Here is a 22,634-nt window from a genome sequence, read left to right on the forward strand (position 1 = left end):
TCAAATCTTCAGGACCACGGCTCTCGGTTCATACCCTTAGAAGCCCAGTGAGCAGGCTGTACCGTAACTGCCCATGTCATAGCAGTCTACCCGCTGACCAGAGACTAAACCCATTCTCAGCCGTGGCTGTCGCAGACTCTTCCCTCCCAGCCTCCCGTGGTCTGTGCCAACGCCCCGCGGGCACGCTCTCCCACCTGAGAGTTTCACACGTACATTTGCCAAGAACTTGACCTACACCCCTGGGAACCGGGGGCAGGCAGACTCTGGAGGGAGAAGCAACCACTGGCATCACATTTAGTTTGAGAAACAGGTGCAGAAGTGGCTCTCATGTGCGTATTGTTTCTTGGATTTCAATCCTCGATACATCAGGCTAAACACCCCCTTTGCGCGAGCCTGGATCAGGAAAAGAGAGGAAATGCCATCCTTTGAACGGTTCCTTGGAAGAAGGTCTTAAGATGAACTCATAATGCCAGGCATCCCAGTGAGTCTTCCTGGCCATTCCCACGTAACATCTACATCCCTGTCTAGGATATAACACATTTCTCACCTGACTCCCGCCTCCTTGTTCTTTCCACAAAACTCCTTCCACCGCTGGGGACGCCACAGTGCTTCAGACTCAGAGGTAAAGGACATCCTTTCGTAGACTCACTCGGGCTCTCCTTGTCTGTCCCCCGTGGTACTGCCTGTACCCGGTGACTCTTTGCAGGGGGTGCGTGCGTCACTCTACAGTGCGCCTCCCTAACATCCCCGCGAAAGCGCACGCACAGCCAGAGCTTAGTCTATTGCCCACGTGACCCAGGAGCGTGCAGGCCTTGCTGCAGCTTCCCTGTGGCTGCAGGGAAGGTTACAAACAGGGAAAGGTGCTGTTAATCATACTTGCTTGGACTCCTCGTCAGGTCGATTCTTAACAGGTGGAAAGGAGGGACTCCTAACAGCAAACACAGTGGAAAAATTGGTATTGTGGCAGCAAGAGCCTGTGACTTTCATTCTCCTTCCTAAGCCCCCGGGGGGAGGGCTGGAGCCTGATGGGACAGCAGGTGGGGTGACTTCCAGGAAACATGCCAACTTTCTTTGTGGTTTTAAAAACCTTCATTAAATAAGTAAGAGTCTGGGGAGTGCTCTTCGTACAAAGTCTAACTCCGTGCCATTCAGGCTGAGATGCTTCAGTCAATTCTACAAACACGTGCCAAGCTGGAGCTGCAAATGAATGATACAGTTTTTCTCTGAAACGTATCCTGCCAAGCAAGACGGGACGTACATGCAGGTAACGCTCATCCTCGGGAGTCTGTAGTAGGCGCTAATTTAAAGGTTCAAAAGGAGAGGCAACAAAAAAGAACAAGGAAAGAGTAATCAGACAGGCAGGGTAGTTTAAGAAGAATTTCAACCCAGAGCCGGTTGACTGACTCGACCTTTTTATTGGTTTGGCTTATTCTCACTAAATCCTCCACCGCCTCACCTGAAACATGAGCTTGATAACTACTAACGTCTTCATTGTGTTGTTCTGGAAAGAATTTTTAAAAAACGTAGGCACAGCGCCTGGCACATAGTAAATACTAAGTAACTGTTAGTTATCATCAGGGCAATAATTTTTTTATAAAGTTATTATAATAGAATTTTCTATGACCACTGAACGTTTATTTAAATTTTTTCCTTAATCATGAGCGCACCTTGAAAACTTTGTGCTAAGTGAAATGAGCAGACACAAAAGAGCAAATAGTATATGATTCCAGGCAAAAGCACAGAGACAGAACGTAGAACGGGGGTCACCAGGGGCTGGGCTGGGGCGGGAAGGGGGTTGCTGAACGGGCACCGAGGCTCTGCCTCAGGCCGAGTGGTTTTGAAAATTGCCGTGGGAGTCGCACAGCAACGTAAATGTTCTTAACGCCAGCAAATGGTACACTTCACAAGCGTTCTTCCGCTAAGTGAAATGAGGGAGACAGAGAAAGACAAATACCATATGATTTCACTTCTATGTGGAATCTAAAGAACAAAATAATTGAACAAAACAGAAACAGACTCATAGATACAGGGAACAAACAGGTGCCGGATGAGAAAAGTGAATGGGGTTAGGAACTGCATATTGCCAGTTGCAGAAACAACCACGGGGCCCTGGCCGGCGTGGCTCCGTGGACTGAGCGCCGGCCCGCCAACCGAAGGCTCGGCAGTTCGATTCCCCGTCAGGGCGCAGGCCTGGGCTGCGGGCCAGGTCCCCAGTAGGGGGCGCGCGAGAAGCAACCGCACACTGGTGTTTCTCTCCCTCTCCTTCCCTCTACCTTCCCCTCTCTCTAGAAATAGATAAATAAAACTTTTTTAAAAAGTCACAGGATGTAAAGTGCAGCACAGGGACAGAGGCAATGACACTGGGGTAACGGTGGATGGTGCCAGGCGGGCACTGGACCCAAAAGGGGGACCCCTTTGAAGGTATAGAAACGTCTAATCACGATGCTGGACTCTTGAAACTGATCTAGTATTGGGCGTCCATTGTAATTGAAAAAATTAAATTTAAATTTTAAAAAAATGGTTAAAATGGCAAATATCTATGTAGTGTATCTTTTACCACAATAACAAAATTTCCCTATGGCTTTCCATCATGGAGGCGCAATGAGGGCTAGTGATTCCCGCCCCCCGAGAAATTTACTCTTAGAGAATCAGGCTTCTTTCTCAGGCCACGAGCCCAGTTCCCCTATCGGGCACTAGGCACAGCCCGGCCCGGCCTCTTCACCCGCCCTCCCCGGAGTCCCGCTCAAATGAGAGTGAACGCCAGCACCTGCGCAGCCGTGGACGCAGGTGTGCGGATGCTCACATGCGGATGCTCACGTGCGGGCCGCCCACGTGCGGGCCGCCCACGTGGCCACGCAGCGCCCTCAGCGGGAGCCAGGCCGCCCCTCCGCTCTGTGCGGACGGGCAGTCACGCCCCGGGGTGGTCGTCTCTCCACCGCTGGGGAGGCTCCAGCTCTGGTCCGGCCGAGCGCGGCTTCCGTCTGCAAGGTGAGCGCCTGTCCCCTCGGCCTGAGCCTGTGGCGCCTTCTCCCAAAGCCCTTGCCCCCGCGCACGGTACCCGGGACACAAGAAAGCCACCAGAGGAGATGGGCTTGTTAGCATTTTCCTTTCGGTTTCTGTTTTTCGTGAGAAGTTAAAGGGGGAGCCTTCCACCTGTTTCTGAAAAGAGCAGGAAAAGGTTCCAGGGTGTTCTCTTTGGAGTTGTCTCTTCGGTTGCGATTAGCGAGTGTTGTGAGAAAAGACCGCCGGCGGGTCAGAAAGTCCCCAGGTGCCTGGGTTCCCGCCCACGCTGCCCCTCGGAAGCCCTGGGACCTCAGGTGGCCCCAGGACCCCAATTCTCCCTCTGCAGCGTACCCCTAGTGTAGCTTCCTCTCCAACTCTGCAGTAGTAAAATCCTATGAAAGGAGACCCCAACAGGAATGGGCAGGATTATGTATTTGTGACGGAGCATCAGTTTACGTGGATGTGTCGCTCAAAGCTGCCTTGTCCTAAATCACGTGCAACGGGCGTGTGCTGACAGCAGGTGCACGCAGGTACCTCGGTTCTTTGTGCCGCCCGCGCCCCCCCCCCCAACTGCATCCTGGCTGCGCAGCTCAGGTGCTTTCTTTGAGATCCATTATAACCCTGGATTGCCACGCTTTCCTTTTTGTCAAAATGCTGCTGAGAAAAAAAAAATACGCAGAGAGAACTTTAGGACACCCTCCTGAAAGACAAGCAGTGGGTCATTTGGGTTTCATTTCATTCTACCCCGAGCCTCAGGTTTTGCTTGGACGCTGAATGCCTTACTGGAAAGCCTTCCTCTCGCAGGAAGATGTCACCTCCCGGCTCGCTGTCCCAGGGGCGCCGGGACGTCCTAAGGGACAGTCAAGATGCGTCACTGGCTGGGGGAGACAGGCGAGTTACACACAAACCAGAAAACTGTCTTTGGAACAGAAGAGCTGGTTCCTCCAAAGTCCCCAGCTGGCGAGTTAGCGGGGAAAGAGTGGAACCTTGACTTCCCGGTGGGCGCACAGAGCGCCTGTGAAATTAGGATTTCTAAGGAATGGACGTTTGACCAATTATAGTATTTGCTAGCTAGTACTCAGTTCGTGAAATCAATTCAGGACCATAAAGGTGAAATGGGTGTCTTTTCTGTTTTTTGTGTTTCAGAGGAATTTTATTTTTTAATTTAGGTGTGGTTGGTATACAATTTTATATTGGTTATAGTAACTTCAGGTGCACAATATAGTGATCTGACATTTTTATACCTTCCAGTGTGATCACCCCACTAATTCTAATAATCATCTGTCCCTGTGTAAATTTACCACAGTATTATTGACTATATTCCTCCTCACCTTTTCACCCAACTCCCCACCCCCTCCCTGCTGGTAAGCATCCCTTTGGCCTCTGTTTCTATGAGTCTGTTTTGGTTTTGGTTTGGTTTTTAGTTTTGCTTTTTTAGATTCCACGTGTAAGTGAAACCATACAGCACTTGTCTTTCTCTGTCTGACTTATTTCACTTAGCATAATACCCTCTAGGTCCATCCATGGCATGAACGACAGCATTTCATTTATTTTCATTGCTGTGTAATATTCCGTTGTATTGGGTTGGTCAAAAAGTCTGTTACATTTTTTTCCATACGATGGCTCTAGTAGTGGCTTAGTTGTCTTTAACTTCACTCAAAACAATTTTGTTAGATTGTACTGTGCCAGCTGCCATATCAGTGTACATTTAAAAGAAAACTTATCAAAATTGGTGAATTTTTCTGCAGCCATTTTGATTTTGAAAATAGAATAAGACGCACATTTTCAGCATATTATGCTTTATTACTTCAAGAAAAGTAAAAAAAAAAAAGACTGAAATGCAAAAGAAGATTTGTGCAGTGTGTGGAGAACATGCTGTGGTCGATAGAATGTATCAAAAGTGGTTTGTGAAGTTTCTTGTACTATTGACATTTTGGCCAAATGATTCTTTGCTGTGGGCTGTCTTATTCATTGGAAGGTGTTTAGCAGCTCCCCTGGCCTCTACCCACTACAAGCCAATAGGAGATAGCGGACGTACTCAGAATATCCAAATCAATAAAGTTATCGGTGAAAATGAAAAATGTGTCTTATTTTATGAAAAAAAAAAAAACACCACACAGAGTTCTTAGCCAACCCAAAACATATGTACCACATCTTCTTTCTTCACTTACCTATCGATGGACACCTAGGTTGTTTCCATAACTTCTCTGTTGTAAATAACGCTGCAGCAAACAGAGGGATGCATATATCTTTTCGAATTCGTGTTTTCATTTTCTTTGGATAAATACTCAGAAGTCGGATTGCTGGGTCACATGGTATATCTCTTTTTAGTTCTTAGAGGAACATCCCCACCATTTGCCCGCCCACCAACAGTGCACGAGGTTCTCTTTCTCCACACGCTCACGGGCACCTGTCATTTACTGACTTGTTGATCATAAGCACCCTGACTGGTGTGAAGTGGTCTCTCCTTGTGGTTTTGATACACATTTCCCTCACAGTTCGTGAGGGTGAACATCCTTTCTGACGTCTGTTGGCCGTGTCTCTGTCCTTTTTGGATAAACGCCTTTCTACGTCCTCTGCCTTGAATTGAACGCCTTCGTCTCTGCCACTGCAGTCCCTCGGGCCCGCTGACCTCTCGCAGTTTACCGCGGGCCCGTGCTCATGGCACGAGGAAGACGTGTTCCCCGCCGCGCGCTCTGAGTGTTCCGGGAGAGGGAAGGGCCAGTGCAAAGGCCCTGGGGCAGGAGCGGGCATGTTCAGGGAAACGGAGGTGACTGGAGGAATGAGGAGGAGGAAGCCGTGAGGGAGCCGGGAGCCAAGTCGCGAGGGGCCTCGTAGGTTATGATGAAGATTTTGTATAAATGTTTACAGAAGGCCATCAGCGGATGTTGAACGAGGGAGGGACACGAACATCCTTGTCTTTTCAAGTTGGACAGAAGTAATAAAGTGACACTCTTTAGAGAGCTGTTTTCCAGGTGTTGAAGCGAGAGGTCGTGTCTGCCTGACTTAAAGTGTTACCAGTGGCCATGGCCGGATGTGGGGTGCCTTTTGTGGGTACGGACAACAGGGCTTGCTGATGGGTTGGATGCCAGGCGTGAAAATAAGAAGAATCTAAGACGACCCCTGGGTTTCGAATGGCGGTATTGTTGATTGGGGGGGACCCCAGAGGTCTGTTGGCCTCCCTGCATGTGAGACGTTCCCGGTCACCTCCGCGGAGGGCACGGCCGGTCACCGGGCTGCTGGGAACAAAGCCTGGTAACATAACTCTACAGAGACAACCTAACTTAAGGGCAGCTTGATGGCAAGAGATACAGGGGCACCTCGGTGCTCGGCGTTAATTTGTTCCGGAACACGGGGCAAGTGCAAAACTGACGAGCACCGAACGAGGAAGCATTCCCTCTGGCGGGGCCGTGCCGCGGCTCATACAAGTTCGAGCACAGGCACCGAGGGCTGAGAGTTCTCTTGTCAAAACACGACGAGTACTGGGTTTGACAAGTTCTGAAGTCGATGAGTCCCGAGGTGTGGCCGTCCTGGGTCCATGCGGGAGGAGAAGCCAGTTCAAATTCCTGGGGCCGTGGGGCCAGGGGCGAGTGTCCTCGCCCCCGGGGCCTGCCTGGCCTCGCCCTGGCCTGGTCCAGTCCATGACGGCGTGGGTCCGCATCGCAGCAGGCCCAGCTGGACGTGGGCACGCAGCGCCCTGCAGGCAGCTGGGCCCTGGCCGCCTTCCCACCTGGAGCCCCTGGCTGGAGGCCTGTCCCAAGTGGACGGAACCCCAGGACCCAGGCACTTGTGCTCCCACACCAGGCTGAACCTCCTCCACCCCCTCAATGACGCAGCCAGGGCAGATCCTCAAGTAACGTTTCTCTATTATAACGTGGGAGAGGGAGAAAGTCCGCTCCCGGCCAGGGTACTGTCTGTGTTCTCCCCGTGACGGCGTGGGTTTTCTCAGGGTGCGCCGGGTCCCCCCACATCCCAGAGCCGTGCACAGGAGGTGGCAGGCGTGTCTCCGTGGTCCCCGTCTGAGGAGTGTGGCGGGGTGCGATGCGCCTGTGAGGGAGGGGGCGCCCGTCCAGCGTGGGGTCCTGCCTGAGCCCGGAGCTACCCGGCTGGATGACCCTGCACCGGAATAAGTGGGTTAGAAAAATAATGATCTTGTTTTTATTAATTGTTCTTAAATATCTGTTCAGCTCACATTTATTTCATTGTACAATAGCAGAAGTGTTTGGGGGTTTTCTTTAGAAGTTCAGTGATGTTGTGACCAGAAATATGCTGTAGGAACGTAACCTTGTTTATAGCAACTAACCAATGGGAAAATGGGTTTGGTTTACATGTTGTCGTTTCGCTTGAAGTCGAAGTTTCCCAGAACCTGTTGATGATGCTGAGTGAGGACTTGCTTAGATCCAGTCCGGCTCAAGTTCATCCGTCCCTCCGGCCACCCGCTACCACCCCCTGTTCGCCACTCACGGTCGCCCGGGTCCTGTCTCGCCCCGCCCACGCCCTCCGTCCCGCGCCCCCCTCCCGAGTCTGATGCTCTGAGCTTCACAGCCTCTTTAAACACTCGGTGCAATTCAAGCAGTGATGCAGTTTTGGAGAACTTGGTTTTCACACCTCGTCAAGTCACATCTGCTCTGAGAAGGGGAACCCGCCCTAGCAGATATGGGGCGGGGCCGGGGGGGGGGCGGAGAGCGCGGGCGCGCGCGCATGTGTAATGAGAAATAATGCGGGAAGCTATCGGATTTCAGGCTTTCTTGGGAAACTTGTCCTAGTCATTTGGGCACATGACTGACGTCTAAATGACAGCAGATACATTTCTGAAAATTAACTGAAAACCGTGAGAAGGCCCTCACACTTGCATTTCAAACCACACTGCGTGCCCTGCCCGGGGAGCACCCATGTGCAGCCACCAGGCGAGCAACTAGGGTTGTCCAGGGAATTTCCCGCTGTGGCTTCCAACCTGCGCACCGAGGCGTTCCCCCGGCTCTCACTAGAAAGTTCCAGGGGACCAGAAAGCTCCAGGGGACCGTGTCTGCCCTCTGCCCGGGACTCGGGGGCGGGGGCGGGGGGGTGCGCTCTCCTCTGCCCTCTGCTGCGTCCACAGGAGGCTGTGGGCAGGGCCCCAGGCAGCTCCCCGGGGGCGACTGGCTGTGCCCAGAAGACAGTGTGGGCACCGTGGCCTTCCCCAAGGGTCTCTGCAGAAGCTGTCAGGACAGGAGTTAAAACAAGGTCCTTGTTTGTCTTTTTCGACCTTCAACGACCTTGATTACTCAACCCGACCCTCCCCTGCACCTATGCCAGCGTTTCCAACACCCTTATTTCCATCTACCGTTATCCGGGCACACTGCCCAGCACGATTTTATTGCCAGCCCTGTGTATAGAGACTCCCTTAGAGATAATACGCATGACGCGTTTAAAAATCCCTATTACAACGCACAGGGTCACAAACGTTAGTTCCCGCCTCAGCAGCAGCTGTTGCCCTCAGGACACTCTGTAAAACTTGTCTGCAGTCCTGCCCGCTTCTCTTTCTTCGGCCCAAACCCTTTTCAATTAGCAGCCACAGGGGCAATGACGGCAAAGTCGCCCCTCGTCAATTAGATACGCACTCATACTTGCCTTTTTGGGGGGCACCAAGCATCTCAAAGGAACGCTGTGGGGAAGGAGCCCCCAGCCAGCTCCCCCGTGCCCCCCAGTGAGACAGCACAGATGGGCGGCTGGCACGGCAGCGCTGCCTCCGTCCCCGTCCTGGAGGCTGCAGGTGTTTGCAGGCCAAGGTGCGGGCAGGGCCGCTCGCCTCCGAGGCCGCGCTCCTTGCCTTGCAGGCGGCCACCTTCTCCCGGTGTCCTCACAAGGCTGTCCCTCTGTGCACGGCAGCGTCTTCATCGCACCTTCTCACGAGGGCTCCAGACGACTTGGATGGGACCCACTCTAACGACCTCATTTTCACTCAGTCACCTCTTTAGAGGCCGGCTCTCCCGTTATGGTCACCTGCTGAGGTACTGGAGGTTAGGACTTCAATGTACGACGTTGGGGAGGGGGGGTCACAGTTCAGTCCATACCCACCTTATAGGAAGAAAATGCACCTTTAAGTAAAAGACCTTCTCTCCAAGCAGCTTCTCCGAGGGGAGCATGTTGCCAGGGCTGCCGGGCACTAGCTAGAAACCATGCAAAGAGCAGGTCCCCAGAGGTGGTCGCACATCCCAGAGGGTCAAAAGCAACAAGAACACTCCCGGCTGGTGTGGCGCCGTTGCTTGGAGCATCATCCGGGAAGCTGGAAGGTCACGAGTTCAGTCCCAAGTCAGGGCACGTGCCTAAGATGCAGGCTTGGTCCCCAGTTAGGCACGTACACGAGGCCACCAAAGAATGTTTCTCTCTTACATCGATGTTTCTCTCTCTCTCCTCCCCTCCCTTCCTTTTAAAACACACAAACACATACACAATGAAAAGATGTCCTTGGATGAGGATCCCCCCGCAAAAAAAAGGCAACGAGAACACCCCCAGCCCCATGTGTGGGCAGGCGCCCGCCTGAACCAATAGGCTCAATGGCTAAACTAGAGTCGACTTCCCCAGAGCCATCGGGAGCCACTGCAGGGCTGTTGATGGCGGCCAAAGTGCCGTGTGACCTCCAGACGTCGGTCGTCTTTGTCCTGTCCCTCCTGTGGCTGCGAAACCCAGTTTCCCCCAACTGGAGCTAGGTGGCCGAGGACCCCTGGGAACAGGGAGGACAGCTGCTGTCGTCACGAGGGATCAGACATCGTCGCCGCTGCTCACGGAGGGACGCAGGCAGGCAGGCAGGCACAAGGCCCGGAGCTCCCCTGGTGCCTCAGCCGGTTCACCCCAGTGTGGCGCTCGCTGTTCTAACAAGATGAAGGCACGAACAGAAGTGAGCGTGGGTCCAGGGAGCGCTGTGCCCTGACTTCCCGTTTTTAAAAAGATTTTTGTTTATTTATTTTTAGAGAGAGGGGAAAGGAGGGAGAAAGAGAGGGAAAGAAATGTCGATGTGTGGTTGCCTCCCGCGCGCCCCCTACTGGGGACCTGGCCTGCAACCCAGGCACGTGCCCTGACTGGTAATCAAACCAGTGACCCTTTGGTTCACAGGCTGGCGCTCAAGCCACTGGGCCTGACTTCCCTTGATTCGCTATGTGGCATGAGATAATCTCCCAAACAACCAGGCCTCCATTCTCCTGACACATGGAAAGAATTCAGTCCATCAATACCCATCCACTCATGTTCAAAGTGCCTAGTAAGTAGTAATGGTCCCCCAAATATTGTTAATTAAAATAAACTTCTGGCGTCCCCTAGGAGAGGACTAGAAATCCAAAGAAAAGGATGTTTCCTTTAGGTGGAGTGAACAGGAAAGGTTTTGTGGCAGGGAAAAAAAAGATTTTTAGGGGATCCTGAAGGATTTGCAGAATTTAGCCAAGCAAACACGAAGAAACACAGAACCGCGCACACAGTGACGTCTGGGTGGGAAACAGGGAAGTCTGGAGAGGCTTCTCAGAGGGAACTGTTCCTGAGCGGGGTTTCTGAATTCTTAAAGTGATCCTTACGTGAGTCAAAAGAAACACACAGGCTGTGTATTTACCACGTTCCAGGCCCTGCGTGAGGCCTTTGAGGCGGCGTCTTACCGCACCTTCACGGTTCTCCTGCTAACAAGTACCCCACTGCCCGCTGGTCCTGCTTTACAGGTAACGGGGCTGTTTCCAAGGTCCCGCCTGTAGCAGGTGAGGGAATCAGCATTTGAACCCGGTCTGCCTGGCAGAGAAAGACCCGTCACAGGATAAATCACACCTGTGCAGATGAAGACGGGGCAAAATGCGCAAGAGTGACCTCGCAGGACCCAGAGCCCGGCAAGGCCGGGGCACACCAGCCACAGTGCGGGAAGCAGCGCAGCGGCGGGGAGCAGCCCCAAAGCCGCTCACAAGGCCAAGGGCAGCCCTTCATGGCCCCCGTCGCTCCTAGAAGAAGGAGCGCACCCTTCCCGCACGTCTGATGCTATTAGCACATGTTCGGTAGGTGTCCCTGTTTCGCCCTCAGAGCTACGTAACTTACCAGACCTCCTCGCCATTCATTCCCTTTGTTGCTGGGAACCGAGGAAGCGCCAGTTCACAGACGTCAGGTTTTTAGGCTCTTAGTCATGAGAAGAACAGGTACGACGCTGGCCTTTTCACTGGGAGTGGATCGTGATGAGGGGCAACGTGGTCCGTCCGGTGCTTTGCTTTTTCTCTAGAAGCTTCCAGGGAGAGATGGGTCAGAACCGGGGGCTGAAACCCTGCTGCAGCCAGTGCCGTGTTGGCACCTTTTAGACAAAGCATCGTGGGTTTCGTGGCCTCAGGCTGGACCTCTTGACAAGTTTGCACTTTTTTAACCACCTTTTAATATTTTTTTTGCAATTACAGTTGACATTTTATATTTACTAGTTTCAGGTGTTCAGCATAGTGGTTAGACAATCACGTACTTTACAAAGCATTTCACATCCTTTACCAGTATTTCCAGCGCCCAACTGGCCCCATGCACAGTTATGACAATATTAGGGACTTACCTCCTGCGCTGGACTTTACTTCTTGTAACCACCAGTCTGTATTTCTCGATCTCTTCGTCTTTTTCACATTTGCACAGTTAAATTTTATTCTAAAATCACGAAAATTTTTAGTGATGGACCCAAGACTCTCGTGTATCCTCAGACCAGCACGACCCAGGGTCCCTCTGCACAAACCCGCATCCCCGAACCTCTCACACAGCCGCTGCGGCCGTGCTGCCCCGCGCATGGCGCCGTCACACCTGCCCCCCGAGCGGCTCTGCGGTGACACCGACAGAGGAAGGAAGTCTCTTCGGTGTCGTCACCAGGATGTTACACGGCATTCGAGGTGAGGCCTGATCCCTCCCCAGGGACACAGCTCGAAGACAAAGCCGAGGGAAACCATTTCTCATTTTCTTTTCATTTGTCTTCCTGGTGTGTGCACACATGTGTGTCCATGTGTGTGTCTTTAGGCACCTGTGTGAGTGTATGTGCACACATGTTTCTTGGCAGGACAATAGCCAAAGCAAACCTCACTCTGGAGGCATTCGAAGCTCCAACAGGCTCACACCCACCACACGGGGAAGCTTGAAACCTTCCCTGTTGTTCAGTTGTGTTTAACATAAGCCCACAAAACTCGATAGGACAATTTATAATCGTGCACAACGACGCACATTTTAAATGTGCTACCCAAACTAAGTTTTTTTCACTCTCCTTAGACCTCCCAAATTTCTCCACCGTCTCCTAGTTGATCTTAATGTCTCGTATGTGAAGAAGCGTGGCGGGCTTTGGGAAACGAGGCGGCAGCCCGCCCAGCCCTCGGTCAGGCACGGCGCGCCCCGGCAGGCGGGAAGCTGCGCAGGACGCTAGGGACCGGCCACCCTGTGACCAAGGTACAGCAAGACAGGAACAAGGCCACTCCATGATCGTGTCCGGACACAGATGAAAACGGCTGTGGCCCAGACCTGCAAACCCACCAGCCCCCACTATGCTATTCACTCCTCCCCCTTCTGGACACTGCCTGCGAAAACAAAATTGCCCCCGCTCCGGAGCCGCCCCCCAAGTCACCCAACACAAGCCCACCTCCGGCAGGAAGCCCGTGCCGGCACCCCTTCCTGGGACGGCCACGGTCCCCGGGCTGCGCAGTACCCCCTCTGCAACAAGCCTACACCCGCAGGCGCGCTCTGCTGGTCCTTTCGTGTCCAGGTGTGAAGGGGCTTCTGGAACGCTCCCTCCTGCACGAAACACGCTTACTCAACTCCCACGCAGGAGCCTCAGATCTGCTGCTCAACCTCGTCCACATGAATTTTAGCGTCTGCACCCTCCTCGACTGCGCGTTCAGCCATTCAGTCAGCACTGCCCGCTCATGCCCATCACCACGGGCTTCCCTCTCCCGTTCCCCGGCCGCCCGTTCTGGGGACAGCGTGACCTCCCCCAGGGTCTGACTCCAGCGTCCTGATAGATGACAGATACCAGTGCTGAAAGGGACTTGCCTCTTATTATACAAGTGGGGAAACCGACCCCCAAACGAGGCGAGGAGCTTGCCTGGAGCTGCGCATGCTCCCGAGGCTCTGCCTTCTGTTTGCAACCAATGCTGTGCCTTGGGTTGGGCCCCCGGGGGTGGGCTGCACATGCTCATTGAGGACACATCCCTGGAGATGCCCCTCAGGAAGCGGCGAAGAAAGGACAGGAAGGGGCATGAGCAGTCAAGGACGTGCAAACAACTGGAGCGATTTGGCCCCCGGGGGTCATGTGGCCCTGGCCAGAGACATTTTAATTGTCACAACCGGGAGAGAGGCTGCTGCTGGTATCAGGGGCTAGACATGGGGATGCTGCCCCCCACCTGGCAACAAGAGGACGGCCCCCAGCAAAGACTCGCCCAGGCACACCGTCAATTCCAGCCAACAGTGATGACGGACAGAGAGTTCAGGGGTGTGGCCGGGCGCCTGAGACCCCAAGGAATGTGTCCGTCAAGGAAGCCCAAGGGGCACAGCCCAACGTGCAGCACAGAGTTGTAATCAGCTGAGGTATTGGACTATTTTGCAAATTCAGCCCACATTTTTATTAATAGACCAAAGTCGTCATTCTCTGGCAAATTCGCCATTTTTTAAATTCCGAGTTTGATTTACAAGCAAAGGAGCATGTCATAGACCTTAGAGCTGACATTGAACTTCAGAGCCATCGTTTTCTTCATAGTGTGTCCTCAGGCTGTGACTTGAACTTCCCAGGCCTCGGCTTCCTCCCGCAGAAGGTGGAGGCCATCACACCCGCCTTTACAGAGCTGCTGCGGATTAAATGAAGCAGTGAGTGGAAAGGATCTGGAACACGATAGGCACCGAATTAACAAGAACTGCTTCTGATATTGTTCTACAAGGAATTGGTCCAATAGGACTGCTGGTCCCCAGGGCTCGGCCAACCATCTGGCTGCTGGAGCAGTGACCAGGCAGGGGAGGGCCGCCCCACCAAGGAGACCGGCATCCCCAAATCTAACATCGCATCCCTCGGATTTCTGGTAGAAAAGACAAACACACACGCGGAGACGCGCACAGCTGGACACAGCACCTCGCAGTCCCGCACGCGCCCTTGCAAAGCCGGCTGGGCTGGCGTTGCCCTCCCAGGAGGCCCCAGGACAGCTGGCTCGGAAAAGACTAGATCTTGGCTTCTTGAAAGCGGAATTAAACACCTCAATGACACCTTGGCTCTTCTGGGTAGGGCAGCAAATTCAAAGTTTTTCTGGTCACAGAGGTTGAGAAACGTCGCACATAAAGTATCTGATGTCAGCTCCCCTTACAAAGCGAAGCGATTCCGTTTGCCCGTGGTTTTGTCCCTGTGAAGCCAAGCTGCTCTGGCTGAGAGAGGCCGAGCTGTGTGTCCAGCCTTGTCCCCCTCAGGGTTCACCTGTCCCACACACTCAGCCTCGCTGGCTTCCCCCTCCCCCTCGCCCGCCTCGGAGCCTCCCCCACCTGCCCCAAACTCAGCGCCCTCCAGAGAGGAGACGGTCTTTCCCTTCTCCCTGCAGCTTCTTAATGCTGCCCAAGCAAACTGCAATCTAGTGGCCTGAGGCTTGGCAGACAGATGACACGTCTGCAGCTCCCCGATTCTGACGGGATTCCAGATGACAGATACAGCCCCCGGGAAGTGTCATTGTTCATATTTAATAGTATTTGAATAACCGCCGTGTGTCTCACTTAACATGGCAGGCTCCAGTGGGCGGCAGGCGGGCTGTGCGTCTCCCGGGTGCTTGGCGGGAACGTGGCTTGTGGAAAATGCTCACCCAGCAAGACGTTCAATAATTCAGGCGTGAGAGACGGATTTGCTCTGAGACGTTACATTCAAGTTGTTCAGCATGACTCAGGGAGGCCCCCAAATGGGGGGTCCACAGAATCCACTTCATCCAAAGGTGCCTTACAGTCTTTGGACAGGTCAGGTGTCATTTGGGGAAGGGACACCCTTTCCTTGGAAAGGGATTGTGAGAACACGCTGGTCGAATTGAAATTTCAGTCACTCTGAGAATAATCGATTGCTGAGTTACTCGATTAATTCATCCATTTGATTTAGACTTTACTGAAATGAAATATTAAGGTGGTAGATGAGAGAATCGAAACCCTAGCAAAGTGGTTCTGCTTAGGTTCTTCTCTGATCACGGCATTGATTCTGAGTTAGGTTACATTTCTAAAGGCGTGTTCTTACCCACCGTGTACCTCCGGGACACACGTTTCTCTTCGTGCAGTTAGACCTTTCCCCGTGAATGGGCCAAGGGCACACGTGCACGGCAGGAGGGTGGATTTCAGAGTGGGAGGAAGGGTTTGTGCGCACAGAACTAAAATTACAGCGCCACCCTCAGGAAACCAAAGGTCTGTCTTCATAAAGCCCTGCACTCGCAGCTCCCAGAGATCTAACAACTTCCTGGGGATGGAGGTCGATCTCCCCTTGATGGTATGAGAAGAGCGGGTGAGGCAAAGGGTGTGGGGGTGGAGGGCGGCTCCTTGGGGTGGAATGTAGTAAAATCTCCTACGTCACCACAGAGATTAGGATTTAGTGCTTCTGGAGCTGGAGAGGGCGTGACTCCGTGCCTATAGCTGCACATTTTACTGCAGGAGGCTCGGGGAGAGGGAGCGCTGGAAAGGGGGCTGAAAACAGCCTGTGCTGTGAGACGCGTCTGTTTTTCTTGCCCTTTTCTGGACCAGCAAAGCTCGCAGCAAGATGGCCGCTGGGGAAGCTGCCTCCGGCCCGGCCGGCAGGCGTTCATGCTTCACGTGCGACTGCGTTTGGGGGCGTGCCTTCCCAAAACCACGGCAGGTTTAAGAAATTCAGGCCACGAATGATTAAAATGTAAGGCTTGAATTCAGGGACCCAGAGAAAGCTGAAGCTAAAAGGAGCTTACTTCATAGGTGAGAAAACAGAGAGGTTAGTCACGCTGCCCAAGGTCACACAGCTACCAGCCCAGTGGGAACTCCAGTGTTTGTCACCAAAAAGACGTATAAATTGGTCAGTCTCTTAGGAAAGCAACTCGAAAAAAGACCACATGCTTAGCACCAGGATTTGCCCTCCTTCCGACCTTAGGACTATGCAGGGGGGCCTCTTCCTGAGCCCATGCTTCAGAGGGTCCTCCCCCACCCCGCCCCCAGTCCTGCCCTCTGCCCGTGGGGTCCCCAGCTAGGCCAGGGGTCCCGGGCGATGAGGGAGCCTGCCCAAGTGCCCCGTCTCCCAGGTAACACTCCAGGCACCGGGCGCCCTGGATTCCTCTCACACAGCCTGAAACCAGCTTCCGGGCCCGCGCGGGCCACCCCCAGGGCAGCCGGGGTGTGGCTGCCTGCGGGGAAGTGTGGGTGGCGCTGGAACACGATGCAGCCTGGGCGCTGGGCACCCAAGCCCCCTCGTCACGGGCAGCAGCGCCTGGGGGCCTGGACTTGTCACAGCCAGGCGGGCCCCCAGAGACCTCCAAGAACTCTCAACCGTCCACATGCGAACCGGCCGTTTCAGGTCACTGTGAAGGTGTGTCTGCCAAAATCAAAGGCGAGCACCTGTTTTCAGTATCTGCTTACCTGGCCTGTGACTTTTAAATATTTAGATACGTTGATACTTTCGCCCCAGGCCCAGCAAATCAGAAAAAAGCCGGAGTCTTCTGTTCAAAAGACATACTCAGAATCGTGAACAAGGCTTTATGCACGAAAAATTAAAGTGTATTTTATAAGAGCAAAAAAAGAGCATCTTCAAAGTCGAATTTTAAACGAAGCGTTACGTAGCTTGCCTCTTACTGCAGGTGTAGGGTCGCCCCGAGGTTTCGGGCTCAGGGACAGGAGGTGGAGGAAGGTGACTGAAGCCGCGGGCGTGGCGCTCCATTCGCGCAGGCTCCGCTCCAGACGCCCGTGACACGTCCCACAGGGCCCTGGCCCGGTGGCTCGGCTGGGTGGAGCGCCACCCTGTGCACCAGAAGCTTGTGGGCCCGATCCCCAGGCAGGGCGCATACCTAGGCTGCGGGTTCGACCCTTGATCGGGGAGCGTACACAAGGTAACCGATGCATGTTTCTCTCTCTCACTCTCTCCCCTTCTGTCTCCAATAAACATCCTCGGGTGAGGATTTTAAAAAAGATATCAAGTATATCGGTGGTTAGGTGGTGGTTACACAAACTAGAAATACAGGGCTGGAGAAATAAATTTGAGATCCATATGTATAGAATTGTCACATAGGTAATCATATTGATATGACTAGCTCTATATACAAACGCATATATAATCATCGGCATAGACGTAGCACTAAGCTGGAAAATGACGTTACGTTCGGAGATCGGATAAAGTGTTGTGGGCTGGAGGCTTCCCGACTGCACATTGAAGCCTCGTGAGGTCACAGAGCCGCCATCAGTCCCCGCCCCGGGCTCCTGGCGCCAAGCTCCTCGGTCCCCTGGCATGTCCAGGGGCTACGGGGATGTGGGCTCCTGAACAGCTTCAGGAAGGGACAGGACACCCGACGGACCAGCCCTGATGAGAAGCTCGGAGGGCGCCAGGAAGCGGGCAGGGGCGGGAGGCCGACTGACGTCGATCATGCCCACAGGAAGGAGGCGCTGGAGAGGTCCCAAAACCACAGGGTTGCGAGAGCTTTGGCTCGGTGGTGCTCCCCAGGGCCACCGGGACAGAAGCCCCTGTCCTTGGGGACCCTTCCCAACCTTGCCATATTTACCTGTCTCTCTAGCTGATCCCGCGTATCCTTTGTCACAGCCTTTATTGTATAATAGGCCAGTGAACGTAAGGGCTTCCCTGAGTTCTATGAGCTGTTTCAGCCGATGTCCAAATCCTAGGAGGGGGTTGTGGCGCCCCTGATTTGTAGCCAAGTAGGACAGAAGTTGGGGGTACTTCCTGCTGGTGTGCGAAGTGGGGGCGGTCTTGCGGGACTGAGCCCTTCGCCGGCGGGGCCTGCACCAGCTCTGGTTAGACTCCGTGTGGAAGCCCACGCATCCACCATCGAAAGGGTCGCGACCGGGAGAAGAGGCGGCGCAGTGTGCGTTTCCCAGATGGGCCTCTCTCGCTCGTCCTGGAGGCCGGAAAGCCACAGGGGAGAGCCACATACTTATCTCAGTGCTATCTTCCCTGGAAAAAAACTCCCTGGGTAAATAAAACACACATGTATATATACAGATATGCAAAAAAACAAAAAATACTCTTCGGCCATTTAAAAAGAAGGCAATTCTGCCATTTGCAGCAACGTGGACAGGCCTTGAGGACATTAAGCTAATATAAATCAGAGAATGACAAATACAATCTCACTTAACACGTGGAATTCAAAAAAGCCGAACTCCTAGAAACACAGTAGAATGTTGGTTGTGAGGGGCTGGGGGGATGGGGAGACGTTGGTCAAAAGGCACAGCTTTCAGGTATAGGATGAGCAAGGTCAGGGATCAAGTGTGCAGCGTGGTGGCTGTTGTTAACAACACTGTGCTGGACCCTTGAAAGTCGCTACGAGTGTGGAGCTTTCGTGTTCTCCCCGTAACATCAGCAGCGACAAAAAGTCACGTGAGGGGGAGGATGTGGTCGCTGACCTTACGGCGGGAATCATTTTGTAGCATCTGTCCGCACGCGTCAGATCATCACACTGAACACCCTAAGCCTACACGGTGTTATATGTAATAATTATATCTCAACGCCACGGGGGAAACAGTGTCTCCAGACATTGCCGGATGTCTCCCTGGGGGTAAAATCACCCCTGGTTGAAAACCATGGTTCCATCATGCCGCTTGGGAATTTGGGTCCCACCCGAGATGCACTGCGCTCCCTAAAAATTCTGGCAGGTGGACCCCACTAACCTGTGTGTGAACAAGCCCCCACGTAATTCTTCTGCGCACAAATGCGAGCGAGTCCAGGCTCGACAGGATGAAGGCAGACAGGTCCGCCTCTGCACCGGCTCGCCGGGTGTCCCCAAAACGCCACTGTGACAAGGTTGCCGCATGTCTCCCAAAACAGCTCATTCCCTTCTTTGAGAGAATAGATTTCACCTTGTTTTGTTTCCTTGCTTGCTTGGGGGAGGGGGGGTCATATTTCAGTGCATAAAGCACATACAATTTTCTGAAGTGAGAAGTTTTTCACCCCCAAGAACGGGGGGTGTGGACCCGACTTCCTGTCCCCGCCCGTCCACGTGCCAGCCCTCGGGGCACTGGCCTCGCCAGCAGCCCAAACCCGCTCCGCCGCCCGTTCCCCACCTCCCGGAGGTGCCGTTCCTCATCTCCTCCGTCGGCCCCCTCACCGCCCTCTTCATTTCCAAGAAAATTGGTGAGACCTCCCACCCCTGGCTTTCCATTCGTCTGTTTCTACCTTCTTTCCTGTTTTCCCTGAGGAGGAAAACGGTTCCACCCGGCCCCCCACGGGTTGATGCCGGTCGACCTTGCGGCCTTCCTGGCTGCTCGCTCGCAGCGGACCTGAGCAAAAATGCCAGGCCTTTCTCCTCCTTCCCTTTCTTAGGAAATTTAAAAGTTACGTGCCGAGCTCACCTCATCTCCGTGGAGTCCCACGTTCCCGGCGCCAGCCCGGCGTTTGGCCTGCGGACGTCATTGGGTCCTGAGGGCGCCCCTCTCCGCCGGTAGCTCTTTCTCCCCATCTTTGTCCCACGGGCCCACACTGGGTAGTCATTTCTTCTATATTTTTATCCAAATCAAGAACAGGGACGTTAAGACCAAAGAGAAAACGTTCCGTCTCTCCATGAGTCGCTCCTGGTTGGTAGAAGGCAGCTCCCTTGTAAGAATTATAATTTTGCATTATTATATCTACCATCAGATACGGAAACAGAAAAACTGCAGGATTATCATAGAAAAAAGGGACACCAAAAAGGGGGGTGTCAAGTGTCACTAGGTTTTTCTCAATCTTGACTATTAACTATAATATTTGCAGCTTGGGAGACTGATGTCCCACACCCCGGAGCACAAAAACGTTTCAGTGCCTCCATATGAATCCAAAATAAAAATACTACTAAGCCACCAAGGTTTTATATTGCAAAATGACACAAAGCAGAGAGAAATGCCGAAGTTCAGGAGAGCTTCCTCTCGTCCTGGCTGTTAATGGGCTCTGGCTACGGCTGGGTTTGCCGTGGCTGTATCAGCGCCCACACACGTGGCTAGTGGGCGTGTTGTTATCAGCAGCGTTCCCAGGCACAGTGATACAAACCCAGTGAAAATGGCTGGTATTTAAAAATACATAAAAATAAAGAGCTGGAGCAAATGTTAGATTTATCTAATCCAAACTCACGTCATTTAAAAAAAAAAAACAAACCGCTTACGCTTTAAAATTCACAGGACCCAAATTTCACACACATCGCCTCTGCTCCGCCCCACATTGTCGGGGGGCCCTCCGGTCATCGGTCTGCGTTCTTTGCCCTGACTTGTGTCCGTCTGTCCGCTGACTGTGCCACCGCTGAGAGCTCAGGGGGCACAGACAGCTCCTGCTCCCTGGTCTGCTGTTCGGCCGACCCCAGCTCCTCGCCAGGGAGAGTCTGCCGGCTGTGGGCGCAGCGATTCCCATAGGAAATCTCTCCCACAGGGTAGATGGCATTTCTTGTTCTGGGTCAGAGTTTCTGTCTTGTGCGGCCAAAATAACCCTAAGCGACATGGGTGAGCACTTGCGTGCCATTGAACAGAGGAGGAACTGAGGCTCCGAGACGTGACGTTGCTGCCCCCAATAGCACAGCAGCAGAGCCAGCTCTCGCGCCCACCTCCACCCCGTGCGGGTGCCGCCGTGTGCGCCTCTGCACCCCAGGGCACCTCGGCACATGCTCACACCTCCTCCACATATGTGCAGCTCACGGGCTATTCGTTAAGCCCTAAAAGACGCCTGGGTCTGGAGAGGCTTGGTGGGAGGCTTAAGAAAGACGTTCTCGTCCGCCACCGAATCGTTCCTCCCTGCGCTTACGTGGCCTGCTGTCTCAGGGCGGCCATTCAGTGGCCATCTGTGGACTATGCAGGAGGACAGTTGGCAGGTCAGTTGCCAGCTGTTGTCTGGAGTTCGGGCTCAGCAGGGGACAGGCCAGGGGTCCACGTCTGACATGCAGGTGCAAGCAGGGCCCTACTCCCTCTGAGGACTCCAGCGGAGGGCCCTCCTGCCTCTTCCTGCTCTGGGGGCCCTGCCGTTTGGGGGCTTTGGTGGCATCACTGACCCTCCACCTCTGTCTCCACGCTGGTCCCCACGCACCCTCCTCTCTGCGTCTCTGTGTCCCTCTCCTCTTCAGGAAGGACGCGCGTCACTGGCTGGAGAGCCCACCCTGAGCCCAGCAGGACTTCACTTCGAGATGCCTAACTAATTACACCTGCAGATGGTCGCTTTTCAAATAAAGGCACCTCCTGAGAGTCCGAGTGGGCAGTGGATTTGGGGGGTACAGCATTCAACCCACTCCCCTTTCCTGTAAGGGGGGCGCTAACTTTATCCCCATCTTACGGATGAGGGGACTGAGGCTCGGAATGAGTTGCCCGCGGTTGCCCGGACGGCAGGCAGCTGAGCGCGAGCCCGAGCACCCTCCCCGCAGCGGCCGCCCGCCCGCCCCTCCCTCCTGGGCAGCGGAAGCTGCGGTGTCATAAAGGCATCAGTGTTGGGCTGGGTTGGCCTTACTTTTTCCCATAAAATAACACATTTTTCATTTTCACCAATAACTGTTGATGTGGATGTGTGAAGGATGCCGGCTGTCTCCCACTATTGGCTTCCAAAGGTAGGGGCCAGGGGAGCTGCTAAACACCGTCCGATGCATAAGACGGCCCCACAGCAAAGAATCACGTGGCCAAATTGTCAATAGGACCAAGAAACGTCACAAACCACTTTTGACACATTCGATCAGTCATGGCACCTTCTCCATCCGGGGCACAAATCTGTTGTGTTTTTACCTTTCTTGAAATAATAAAGCATAATATGCTGAAAATGTCACGTATTTTCTTCCATCTTCAATATTAAAATGGCTGCACAAAAATTCACCAACTTTGGTAAGTTTTTAAAAAATGCACGCTGATACGACGGCTGTCACAATGCAATCTAACAAAACTGTGTCAAAAGGTGAAAGACCCCTACGCACTCCTAAAGCCGTTGTTGGGAAAAAAACTAAATGCACTTTTTGCCTTCCTCGCCCCGCCCCCCGCCCTGCCCTGCCCCATGAGGCCCTGGGAGCATAAGGCATCTCTCTTTGGGGTCCAATGCAACAGAAGGTGACAACAATTTTGACCAGAGAAGAGAGTGCACAGCACACCTACATTGGAGGCTCTGCCCGTCACGCATAGCAGTGGGTTCCGCTGCTGGGACCTAGGCAGAGAACTGAGTAACTTGCCCAAGGTCAAGTCAGGCGGTCTGGCTCGGGAACCCTCCGTACCAGAGAAAGGCCTGTGACCGTGATTGGGAGCACAGGAGGGGACAGCCCCCTGAGAACGCTCAGGCCCAGCTGGGGGTGCCCAGGGGTGAAGCGGCTACGGGAGGGCCCACCATAATGGATGGGAAATGAGCAGACAAGCCCCCCCCCCTTTTTTTTAAACTATTAATGAGATCCCATTTTTACACCTAGACCTGCATGTCCTGAGAAATATTGTCTCTACTTTAACTGGAAGGAATTTAAAGCTCCAAGAGTTAGGTACCTGGGTCTTTCGATGGTTGGGACCTACCCAAC

Source organism: Pteronotus mesoamericanus, unplaced genomic scaffold (genome assembly GCF_021234165.1).
Source record: "Pteronotus mesoamericanus isolate MK-2021 breed Mesoamerican mustached bat unplaced genomic scaffold, CSHL_Meso_final scaffold_85, whole genome shotgun sequence".
Taxonomy (NCBI): Eukaryota; Metazoa; Chordata; class Mammalia; order Chiroptera; family Mormoopidae; genus Pteronotus; species Pteronotus mesoamericanus.